The sequence below is a fragment of the Bactrocera oleae genome, chromosome 2 (genome assembly GCF_042242935.1).
Source record: "Bactrocera oleae isolate idBacOlea1 chromosome 2, idBacOlea1, whole genome shotgun sequence".
NCBI classification, from domain to species: Eukaryota; Metazoa; Arthropoda; class Insecta; order Diptera; family Tephritidae; genus Bactrocera; species Bactrocera oleae.
The window spans coordinates 12,680,425-12,693,411 of NC_091536.1; the positions used below are offsets into that span (position 1 = coordinate 12,680,425).

At 36.1% G+C, this 12,987-nt stretch overlaps 1 long non-coding RNA gene across 3 annotated transcripts in view; it reads left to right on the forward strand.

The window, feature by feature from the left end:
- LOC118683786 (uncharacterized) overlaps positions 1 to 5,153 on the forward strand; it is a 40,117-nt gene extending 34,964 nt beyond the window's left edge. For all 3 annotated transcript variants that reach the window (XR_011396311.1, XR_011396312.1, XR_011396310.1), the window contains exon 4: positions 2,835 to 5,153. This is a non-coding gene — a long non-coding RNA (uncharacterized lncRNA). The remainder of the gene's footprint in view (positions 1 to 2,834) is intronic.
- The last annotated feature ends 7,834 nt before the right edge of the window (positions 5,154 to 12,987 follow it).

The window sequence follows — 12,987 nt, forward strand, 5'->3', positions numbered from 1 at the left end:
GGAAAGAGTAAAATTTGGGCTGTGTTATAACTTATATCTTTGCAGGACATTGCAATTTTTAGACTAAAATCAATCAAAAAATTAATAGTTGTATTTAAACATTTCAATGGTTGGTTGGTACGCTGAAATGGGAGGGGCAGGAGCGCCAGATCCTAAGACCCATTTTGCTCCCGGGTGGTAAAGAAATTAAGCCTTAATCAGTTGATTTGGTAAAATACTGTTTTTTTCCACCCCAGCTGCCCAAGGCCTCTTCAATTGAAGCATTCTGAGTCGTGGAAGATATCCCGTTTCAGCCGACTGAAGACTGGGCATTCACAAAGATAATGTTCCAGCATCTCATCATCATAATGATGACCCCTACAATATTACTAAGTTCCCTTTAGCGTAGAAGTAGAAGATTTTTGGTCTGTCTACCATCAAGACTATGCCAAAGTAACTTTGTGGTTTGCTCTGTATTGCTAGTGTTCCAAGACCTGAGATGTTCCTCTAGGGTCCATTGCTTTAAACGATTCTTGAAGGAGCTAAATGATTTGGGACCAATTTAGGGAAGTTGTGTTCTAGCTATCCCCGAGCGAGCCAACGTATCTGCCTATTCCTTTTCTTTTATTCCTATATGGCTTGGTACCCAGGTTATTATATAATATTTTACATGCTTTCGCTTACATCGTAGGATGCTATTTTCTAACTATCAACCACGCCACTGCTCAAAGTGTAAATATCCATACAATTATATGCATATGTATATTTGTGATTAAATGCAACTAAAAATAGTGGCGCGTACCCGCAGGAAACCCATGAGCGGTCATGTAAATAAACATTGATGTGCAGTCATTTAGTGGAGATATGAGCTTTTTTCATATGAGCTTGATGAATGCAGCAGATCACAGCGCGGAAACATATTTTTATACACTGCATATTATACATAAATTTATAACTGCGATAAGGATATGAAAATGGGAGAGCTTGGTATTAATTAAGAGAAAATTTACGTAGTTTATATTATTTAAAAAAAAAAGTTATTTATAAAATAATGGAAACTACTCAACGGACCTTTCAAACGGAACCGGATTTAACCCAGAAGAGAAATTATAACCGATCATTATCAGCATACAAAAAAATAGAATATCAATATAATATAAGGTTGTGAAATATTTCCGCTTTTTTGCTCTTCATTCAATGCTTTATAAAAAGTGTTACAGTGATCGGATTTAGTTAAAATATGCACCGTTTTGTTCGATGATCTGTTTCCATCTAGACAGCAACTTCATAATACCTTCCTCGTAGAAGCCCCCCTCCTTATTTGCGAAGAATTCGGACAGCCACTTTTCACAAGCCTCTTTTGAGTTCAACTTCACACCACCAAGGGCATTCGCCATGGACAGGAACAGGTGGTAATCACTTGGCGCTACGTCCGGGCTATATGGTGGATGCGATAAAATCTCCCATCCGAGCTCCCGTAGCTTCTGACGAGTCATCAACGAAGTGTGTGGTCTGGCGTTGTCCTGGTGGAACACTACACCCTTTCTGTTGGCCAATTCTGGACGCTTCTGGTCGATCGCCTGCTTCAAGCGGTCCAGTTGTTCGCAGTAGATGGTAGAATTAAGCGTCTGGCCATATGGGAGCAGCTCATAGTGGATGATTCCCTTCCAATCCCACCAAACACACAGCAAAACCTTCCTGGCCGTCAATCCCCGCTTGGCCACTGTTTGGGACGATTCACCGGCCTTCGACCACGACCGTTTTCGCTTGATATTGTCGTATGTGATCCATTTTTCGTCGCCAGTCACCATCCGCTTCAAGAATGGGACGAGTTCGTTCCGTTTCAGCAGCATATCGCAGGCGTTGATTCGGTCCAGAAGGTTTTTTTGCGTAAAATTATGCGGCACCCACATATCAAACTTTTTTTTGTATCCAGCCTTCTGCAGATGGTTCAAAATGGTTTGGTGACTAACTCCCATCTCCTGGGCGATGTCACGAGATGCCGTATGCCGGTCTAACTTGATGTATTCCATGATTTGATCGGTATTTGTTGTCACAGGTCTTCCGCCGGCTGGCTTATCCATGGTGTCGTTTTCACCGGCTCTGAATCGTCGAAACCATTCCTCCGCGGTTCGAAGTGATAGAGTACCATCCCCCAAAACACCATTAATCTCACGGAACGTTTCTCTAGCGGATTTGCCTTTAACGAAGGAAAACTTTAAAATAGCGCGAATTTCGGCGTTAGTGAACTCCATCTTTACACGTCTATAACTGTTGAACGCAATATCCAAACTAATCATGCATAGCGTTGTTTTGTAGGTTATGGCAAGACCTTTCAAATTATGTATTGTGTTGCCAGATACGAGCTCTGTAGCGCTTTGTACATAGCCGCGAAATTTAAAAGACAAAAAAGCGGAAGGGAGATATTTGACAACCTTATATAATGTATAAGAGGCCTACATACCTATATCCACCTCGAGCCACGATTTTTTCTCTACGACCCTGCTCTGTTGAATTGCAGGATCCTGCTGGCCGCTATTGAGTCAATATGCTCACTTTTCGGATGTATACTCATACAACCAATGGCCTTGTACGTGCGTCCGCAGACAGTAGTTTGCAGTTTCTCAAATTTAGAACTCTATTTCTGTACATAACGAACAAGGTAACGCTAGAGAGTTTTTTTCAAATTTGTTAATATTTTTTATTTTACAATAACAAATTAATTGATTTTTTCGCAAAAATCGCGTCTTTTCCTTCAAAGTGTTACCAAAAAGTGAAAAATGGAAATCTTAAATCCCCCAGTTTTACTTAGAATCCGATTGTCTAACAATATAACTTTGATTTTTCGATTTCAGATGATCCAGCAGCAAGTTATGAGGGACACTGTAATTCAACTATTTCGAGATGCTCTTAAGTAATTGCTGCCATTTCCGTTTTTTTTAATATTTCTCAATGAAAATTTAACAAAATATTCTTCAAATGTCACACTCTAATTTACCATTGCTCTTGAAAAAAAAAATTAAACTGTATCATAAAAAAAATCAGAAAAATTGGCCCTTTCTCACGAACTAGTACTACCTACAACATACGTGATGCAACTCTAAACGCAAAAAAGTATGCAATAACTTAGATTAACACAGCCATAAAATAATAAAAATAAATGATTAACATTATGTCAACGAAAGTTTTTCCAAACTACTTCTTAAGCCAAAACGAACAAAAGTAATATTCAATAAATGTAATACAGGCAGCATAAATCAAGCTTAATCTAACTAAGTGCAGTTGCAATTGCAACTTTAAGGAGACTTATGCGAAGCGATTAACTATTTCCATATTAAATGCAGCATTTCTTTAGTGCCACCATTTTTATATTATATAATTTTACCGAGAAATGTAAGAACTTGTTTACCACACTTACTTTTCATCGCCCAGTTGGCCTGTTGCCAAAGGCATGTAGCTGGAGCTTGTGGGTGTGTTGACTAAATGAATGTCTTTCGCGGCAAAATGTCGCCTAATTAACTAAATGTTGCACACGCAAATGCAAGTGAGCTTTTTGCGCTTACACTAACAACAGTTAAAAATTACTATATTCTGCCAAAAATTCTTAGCTACTTAAAACGATTTTTTCTCACCAACTTTCTTTTTTCGAACAAAAAGTGCCAACTGAACATGAAAAGGGACGACCTACAGCTCTTAATGTGCTGAATGATAATGCTCAAATCATTAAACATCATTTCCGTTATGCCCTCCAAGCGAGTAGGTGAGTATGCATGTAGGCAGTCCACACCTCGTTTGCGATAATTTTGCTAATTCACCCGGCAAACCGGTAGCTTGTAACAAATTGTGTGTTATTGAGTGGAAACCCAGTTGATAAGACATTATTAGATAGATCATCGTCAGCAACATCAAGCATTTAGTAGTTATAAATAACGCCAGCAAATAGTTGTATATGCGTAAAGGTCTTGTGGCAGCAACATTCGTCATCTTTGACGCACAATTCAGACTATCATCAACATTAACGATGTCACATCAAAATTGTCCATTGTCATCAGCAGCTATCAGCATCGACGCGGCTCATGATAGCAGCATGATTTTGTACGCTCATAACAACAGCAACAACAACGATAGCAATGAGAGCGTGGAAGGTGATAGTGCTTTATTGTCTTCCGTTGAAAAGCGGAAACCAGCTAGTAAAGAACAACAAAAACGCAGACACACACACAAATACTCGTACACGCAAATCTCAAGAGCAATACGCAAAAAACAAAGCCAAAGCCAAAGGCAGGAAGTAAAAGTGTGGAGAAAAATCGTCAGCAACTAGCAAGCCACAAACATTAAACATCATTAAAAAGCCAATTGAAGTGAACGAAAGAGATATGTATGCATATTTATATATAGACAGATGTATACATACATACATTTGTGTGCACGTAGGTAACGCCAACCATCAAGCATGCCATTTGTCCAACATACCGCACACCACATTTTAGTACGCCATACTCCTGCCACACCAAGCAGCTACTTGCCAGACAGTTGCTTGTAACTGTCGTTAGCACACGCGACATCGTTGGCATTGCATATATCAGCGTGCGCAGAGCCCTGGCTGCCTGGGTGTAGGAAACTACCCTCTCTACATGCTGCAGTCAGAGGTCAGAAGGCAGGCGTTATGCTCTTGGTTGATTTGTCTGCAACAAACGAAGCTGCCGGCCGTATATGCTGTTGTTATGTTATACTGGTATGCCATACCGTTTTTTGTTGTTTTTATTTTGCTGCTTTAGCTGTTCAATCGTCTGTGGCTTCTGTTTTTAATGTCCACTTTAGTGCGGCGCATTGAATTAACTTTTACAGCCACGCTTCGCCCCCCACTTTGAAGTGTGTTTGTGGTTGCGTGCAACTAATTGCTTGTGGAAGCGTGAAAATGATAAAAAAAAAGTCTGGTTGACCAAACAAATTTTTTCTCTAGTCCATTACAGTTGTAATATGTTATACGAAAAGGATTCGAAAATCTGTGTAAAAATATACTAAATAAAGAATTGAAATAAACTTAATAGATATTAAAGCAGGACAGTCCCTTAGCAGATTGTTATTGTTGTTAGTAGTTTTCAAAGAGCTTTGTAAGTTTCTTATAAGATGTTAATAAAGTAAAAATCTTTGAAAACAAATTTATTTAAAACGAGTTTTTTCCATGGCATAATTAAAGAGCTTGTCTTCTAGAAATTTTGTAATCATGATTTTAAGTACTTCCTTATGGAAATTTTACATTCACTGAAAAATGAGTTTGTGTTTTAAATTGCGATTTGTTGAGCCGAAAATGTTCGAAAACAATTATAGGCTATAGTAGTTCGATTGAAAGAAATAAGGATAATCTGAATGAATTGATCTCATTGGGATTGAAGTTTGCTTTTTGAGAAGGACAAACCAAAACTCGAATTCTAACAGTAGATCACCAACGTTTGACCAAATTGGATAAGTTTTGCGGAAAATATGATGTAGGCCTCATACTCGTATTGAGTCTACGTCAGGCAAATCAAACATTCGTTATTGATTAGCTAAATTCTACGCAGGCCATAAAAGCATCGAAGACGGACACGAAGAACCCAGTGGGCGATTAAAAGATGTTACTACGGATAAAAATAGAAAAAGTCCACAAACTAATTTGGGATGACCACAAAAAGAAATTCCCGGAGATAGCTGAAACTCTAAAGATTTGAAAAACCATTTAAAATGGTTGCTGTGCGAACTACAATAATTTAAAAACATCCATTTGAAAAGTTTAAACCATCAACAACGACTATTAGATGATTATAAAAGGTGAACCATTTCGAGGTTCCCTACTTTAAAAAACAAAACACAGAAAATTTAAATTAAATAGGAAATGTTTATTATCATTCGAAAGAACATTCTTTGGCATTTATCTCTTTCTAATATTGGCCGCGGTTACGTTGACCTGAATCAAAACAGGATTGTCCGCATAGATGTTAGGCTTTACATATTCCCACAGGAAAAACTCTAACGGTGCGATATCACACGATCTTAATGGCCAATCGACCAACTCAAAACGTGAAATTATCTGTTCACCGAAGTGTTCTCTCAATAAATCCATTAATTGATGCGATGTGTGGGAAGTGGTGCTGTCTTGTTGAAACCAAATGTCGCCGAGATCACGAGCTTCAATTTCAGGCATCAAACCGTTGTTTTTTCTGGATGGAATGGCATCTCTGGAATCTCTTCAGGTTGCTTTTCAAGAGCCCATAGAGGGAAGCGATGTCGCTTGGGAAGAGCGAGTGGCTTCAGTTCTTGCACAAGCTGTATTACGTCAGTCCGAGTTGCTGCGAACGGCTCCGAATCGACTCTCTACGGTCTTCTTGTACACTCTCAGCTACGGCCGCTATATTTCCTTCATATATTAAGTTTGCCACGATGTTTGTAACATCAAACAGGAAACGTCAGAGACGAGACAATCAACGTGACGAGCTGAGTCGATTTAGTCATGTCCGTTTATCTATTAATCTGTCTGTATATATGAGAACTAGTCCCTCAGTTTTTCAGATATCGATCTGAAACTTTGAACCCGTCTTTTTCTCACCAAGAAGCTACTAATTTTTTGGAACGGCCGATATCGGATCACTATAACATATAGCTGCCATACAAACTGAACGATCGAAATCAAGTGCTTGTAAGGACAACTTTTGCATTTGACGAGATATATTCAAGAAATTTGGAATGGGTTATTGTCCAAGGGAACGGTGTAATTTCGAAAGAAATTGTTCAGACCGACCCACCACAGCATAAAGCTGCCATAAAAACTGACCAATCAAAGTTCTTGTAATGAATCTTTTGCATTTGTGAAGGCATTTGTGTCTTTTCTTGTTTTATTATTATTTGTTTATTGTAAAATTTTATACAGAGGTCAGTCTCTTCACAAAGTAAATATGGACTTACAATAATTGCATTCATTGGCTTAGAAAATCCCGTCTTGATAGCCATTTTCACCTGCTCTATAAGCACCTTACAAACTTGCACCTGCAATAAATTTTTCACACACCACAAAGAGTGGTGTACTTAAATTTTCTTATTAGCCAAAAGCGTATAACATTACACCTAAGCTTATAATTTGCAAAGACCACCGACAGACAGATAGACAACAAGTGCGGATATTTGTATTGAATAGTTGTTAGTGTAGAAGCGATAAATTACCATAAAATATGCTTGCATTTCAACAAGCTAGTCTCCTTTTGTTTGTACGCTTGTCTCCGACACACACTTGCAATAAATACAAGCCACTGTAGATTTGTGTGTGCGTGTGTGTGTGTGTGTGCGTGTGTGTGTGTGTGTGTGTGTGTGTGATGAAATGTGCATGCGATGGCACCTAGAGGAATTCAGCAAACTGCCACCACACCAACCAGCAGTTTCGGCTCAATGCAAAATTTATGGTTTATACATTTCTGCGAGTAAAATATTTGTTGCAAACGCCCGCCTTGCAGACAAGCACAAGCATAAATATGCTGCATGCACGACAATTGTTTGCCTCGCACCGATGAGAGGAATTGAAGAAATGCGTATATTATATAATATGTGTATATATGCAGAGGTTTATGTGTGTATTTATGTGCTTTTATTTGTCGCACAAATATTTAACGCCAATAAATCACATGGGAATTGCACTAATTGTAATGTTACGCCTATTGTTCAATTGTTCAACGCTAATATCCTTTTAATTCTTGCGAATACTCACACACACCCATGCATACATACATACATACACACATACATATAAACTTAGCAAAGCATAATAGCACACGAAAAGAAAAGTATGCATGCAAATTGCCGCTTGCAAGCACACACACACACATACATATATATACATACAAACAAGACTTCATAATACTTGTATCCTTAAATGCATGTTTGTATGTGTTCGTAAGCAAATGGGCATTTGCGAAAAGTTGCGAGGAATTCCAATAATGTAGACGTTTTGATGTTAAAACTATTTTTGCACACCAGTACATGAGCGTTGTGGGTGGCTAGTCAACAACAGCGGTGTCGCACAAATCAAAGGACATTTTTCGTTAGTAAGCAGCGTGCAAGACTGTGCATAATGGCGACGTTTTTCTATTGGAGTTTATGTATGTATGTATATGTAAGCAATTTTTAACTTTGGTAAAAAATTATATTACCATTTTTTTGCTGTTCTCTTTATTGTCACAAATTTTCACTTGAAGCAAACGAACTCATGTAACAAAAGCTGTTAGATATATATTGCTTACATGACAAAAAATAAGCTTTAACAAGAAAAATAGTTAACTTCGGCTTCCGAAGCTATAATACCCTGCACAGGTGCATTTCTTATAGCATAAAAGGGTGTAAAAAAGATATTTTTTTGAATTTGATTGATCAGTTTGTATGGCAGCTCTTTGCTATGGTAGTCCGATCTGAACAAGTTCTTTGTAGATTATATCCCAGGACCATCCATCCATGGATAATCCATGCCATGGTTCAATCATGCAGATATATATATATATTTTATAGGGTCTCCAACTTTTCCTTCTGGGTATTAAAAACTTCGTGGCAAACTTAATATATCTTGTTCGGGGTATGAAAAGTGCATGCATTTCTAGCAATAACAAAATAACACAATCAAAGAAGGCGCATATTGCACTAAAAAAATTTAAGCTGGGCTAAAATTACAATGAAGGCACAGTGGCTACACCAGACTAATAATTATATATATCCATAGAAAATTATTGAACACATATGTAGGTATAGTTTATTCATAAAAAATATTTGAGTGAATTATAATATACACGATGTTTCTCTTTACATCTCTGTTCAGAATAGAAAAAGTTAGGTTATGGCATATTAAATTATGGAAAAATGAATAAAAAAATCCTTTATATTTTCAAAAAATGGATTTAGTAAACTGTATTTCACATTATATAAGTTATTGAAAAAAAAACTTTTCAGACAGTTTTCTGATTACTTGCCTAAGTATTGTTTATGCACGCTTCAAAGATGGACAACAGCTAAGAGGAAATGCGTCATATTCCACAGTTTTTTTTTTCAATAAAGGCAAAAACGTAGGCCAGGTGGCAGAAAATGTGAATAGTATTCATGGTTCTGATACGGTAATGATGTCAAAGATGCACCAAACTTTAGAAGACCAATTGTCGAAAATATCATTAAAATAATGGAAATAGTCTAGTCCGATCATCTTTTAAGCCCTTTTTCGATTCCCCAAGAGCTAATCATTGTACAAAAAACATTTTGGAGTCATTTAAATAGAGCTTGATAAAGAGAAGCTTATGAAAATCCCAGTGTAATTTTCTCAATAGGAATGAGATTTTCTCTGCATGCAACACTATTGTTACATTAGTTGAGGATTTTACCACACTGTTCTAGCGTTTATAGGTAGAACTCTCAGCCGTCGTTTAGTAAATATTTTGGCGCTAAGTCCAATAAGCATTTAAGTTAATAAAAAATAAATAAAATACAAACTTCAATGAAATTTTCATTAAAATTTGTTTGCTTCTATTTTTTATATTACTCTTCCTTTGCTATCTCGTTTTTATTCCATTCCAAAGTTTGTTTTTAGTGCAGATGTGGTCAAGGCGAATAATGCCTACACTCAAGTTACTCATACGCCACAGTATGCTAACCAAAACTTTATGAATGAAAAATTATAAGCGAAAACAAGACCCTACATTCAACAAACACATCATTACTGTTGACGAGACGTGGCTTTATGAATTTGACGTCGAAAATGTCCAAAAATCTAGTAAAAATTAGCCGAAATCAAAAAAAAAACACAAGAAATTGATTCCGATAGTTCAGTTTGCATGGCAGCTATATGATATAGTGGTCCGATATCGGCTGTACCGATAAATGATCAGCTTCTTGGGGAGAAAAGAATATGTACAAAGTTTCAAATGGAAATATCAACTGAAAGACGAGTTCGCGTATATACAACCAGACGGACCTGGCTAAATCGACTTAGCTTATCACGCTGATCAATTAGATATAAGTTATATTTTAAAGGGTTTGAGATGTTTCTTTCTGGATTTTACAAACATCGTGGCAAACCTCATATACCTTGTTCAGGGTATAAAAACAAAAAAAAAAACTTAAGGCACTGAAGGCCATGCCAGCCGAGGCTTAGAAAAAGTCCATGGAAATTTGGATTAATCGTTGTTGTACTTGTATTGGGTCAGGAGCCTATTTTGAAACCGATAATAAAGATTTCTATTAAAAAACTACAAATGTAGTTTTTTTTATAAGTTCGAGTCAATTCTGAGCATTCTCTTTCTTTAAAGAGCTCTTCAGAGCCATGAATTCTTTTGGCTAAATCGAAAAGTATTGACAATTTTCACACAGGTCGCCATTTAAATTATTACGATTGGTCTTATTAAATATTTTTGAGTATCTCTGTAGATCCAGCTCCAATTATCGTATATCAATAAGCTAACATCCCAGCAACGTTTACAAATCAATATGACCCTAACCATTGCACAATCTGATAGACAGATGAGATAGAGAGAGAGGGAGAAAGCAGCCAATAAACTGCACAGTTTTATTACATTTCTAAATTGATTTGTCTTAATTGAAACTCTCAACCAAATGATTTTACCACCAAAGTATATTTATCTTCCGGTTTTCGTCTTGTTCTTGATTTACTAATAATATTATCTAATAAATCTCTGTCGTTAGCATTCTGATGTACATACGCATACATATACGAATATAATATATGTACATATGTTAGTTGTAAATAACAGTACATGAATTGGGCGTGTTCATATTATTGCATTACATTGAGAACTTCCCAGACTTCCATACTGACCAGCAGTGGGATATTTTTTAATACATACATATATGTATATATTTAGTCTGGAATATCTTAGAAGAGAAATTTGGAGAATTGGAACAATGGCTGTGTATGAGATGCTAAAAAACCTATCACAAAGACCTGTCATATTGTAACTGTGACATCAGATAACCGAAGATAGAAAATTATAGCGAGATTAAATTAGACTAGATTGTGGCATCATTGCCATCTGCTTTATAAATCTAGAAGTTGTTTGAAAAAAACTTAATTGGTTGACTAAAAATTTACTGTTAAAGTTAAGTATATATAGTATATATTTATATATAATATTTATATACGAAATGTGTTCAAAGGAAAAGATGAATTTTGAATTTTTTTTAAAACTACTTATTTATTCATCAATATTTATTTTGGCTCCTATCGTATACAACACACTTGTACCAATGCTTTTTCCAATACTCGGGCACTTCTGAAATGCTCTTTTCGGTATGACCATCAGCTCTTTATTCGATTTCGACATCAATTGTGGCAAAACGCTTTCCTTTCATTGGTTTTTTCAGTTTTGGGAATATAAAAAAGTCGAAGGCAGCCAAATCTGGTGAATAAGGTGGTTGAGGCATTTTTCGGGTTTTGTTTTTGATCAAAAAATCACGAATTAGCGACATTGCTTTTGCTTAAAATTTAGCGATTTCGGAAAAAACTTCGCTGCCACACGTTTTATGCCCAAAACAATTCAGAAAATTGAATGACATGAGCCGATTTATATGCCAACATCCTCTGCAACTTCCCTAATAGTAATTTGACGATTTTCAAGAAAATTTTTTTGACTGTTTCGATTTTTAAAGCAAAATTTAATTCGTATTCTTTAATCCATTTTCTTCAAAAGTCAAAAATCAATCGTAAAATCAAAACAAAATCGTAGAAAGCAATCGGTACTTATAAATGAAGATGTGGGGTACGAGTGTTTTACTTCTTGATAAGGTAGTAATCTGATAACTTGGTTTGGAAAAATCAACTTTTTTTCGAAAGTACTATCTATATATTATGGTATCAATATGCTGTAAAAATTTTAGAAAGAAAATCGAAATATTAACAAAGTTATACCACCTATACGTGAGTTTCTCGTAGTAGTACGCGCTGAACCGCACGGTAGCTGCAAACGTCGAGACCTGTTTCTTTCTATACATTTATTTTGGAGCTCAGTTATATCGAAATTCAAGACGAACAGTCAGTGTACGCTTGTTACTTTGCGCGTAAATATCTTCGAAGAGCGTGAAAATGGATCGAAAAGGAAAAAAGGGCAATAACAAAAATCCTGGAGATCCTGCGCTGAACAAATAATTTCATGGCAATAGACATACCACCGAACAAAATACAAGTTTTATTAGTACTTCTGCTCATACATTAAGAAATCAAGATGATTTTCAGCCGGTTGAGGTTAAGTATACACGGCTTTACAAAATGTCTTACAGTGCAAAGTATAATAAATATAATTCTATGAAACATATTTAATCTGTTGTTGAAACTTTTAACGCGGTTTTTTCAAAACAACGTTCTAATGGTGTGCCCGGATGATGAAAAATTCTTTTTATCCAACCGATTGGGCTGAAATTTGAATATGTTATTATACTCATCAATAGCTGTCACAGGAACTAGGCTCATTAGCTCTCACAGAACTAGTTTATCGCTAACTTTCCATTTTTCAACAAAATTGTTTAATCCTAGCTCCAACCAGAACGACAAGTTCACAAAGCAATATTCTTTTTGAGTTTTCTATTTCAGATGGTCTCAAGCGACCAAATTACCGGGACCAGTCACACCCTCTTTTTTTAGACGCTCGCTTCAGTGCTACGAAACAACAAATTTCGAAAATTAAATAAATTTTCTCACTCTCAGGTACTATTAATAATATACTACAAAAGGAAACTGATTGAATTATATTTTTTCCAAATAAAATATTTTTTGGGAATAATGGAATACAATTACTTCACAGTACTGCGATTCTTTATTGGGTTTTATTAACCAAGGGAAACGTTCTAGAAAATTTTATAAGGCATAATGTCACAAAGATCGTCCAACAAAGTACTAGTTAAGGGAGGAGTAATGTTAATTCATGTATAAAACAAGGCCAATTTTTATGACTTTTCTTTTGATGAAGCAGTTAAGATCTATCATTAAAAATCAAA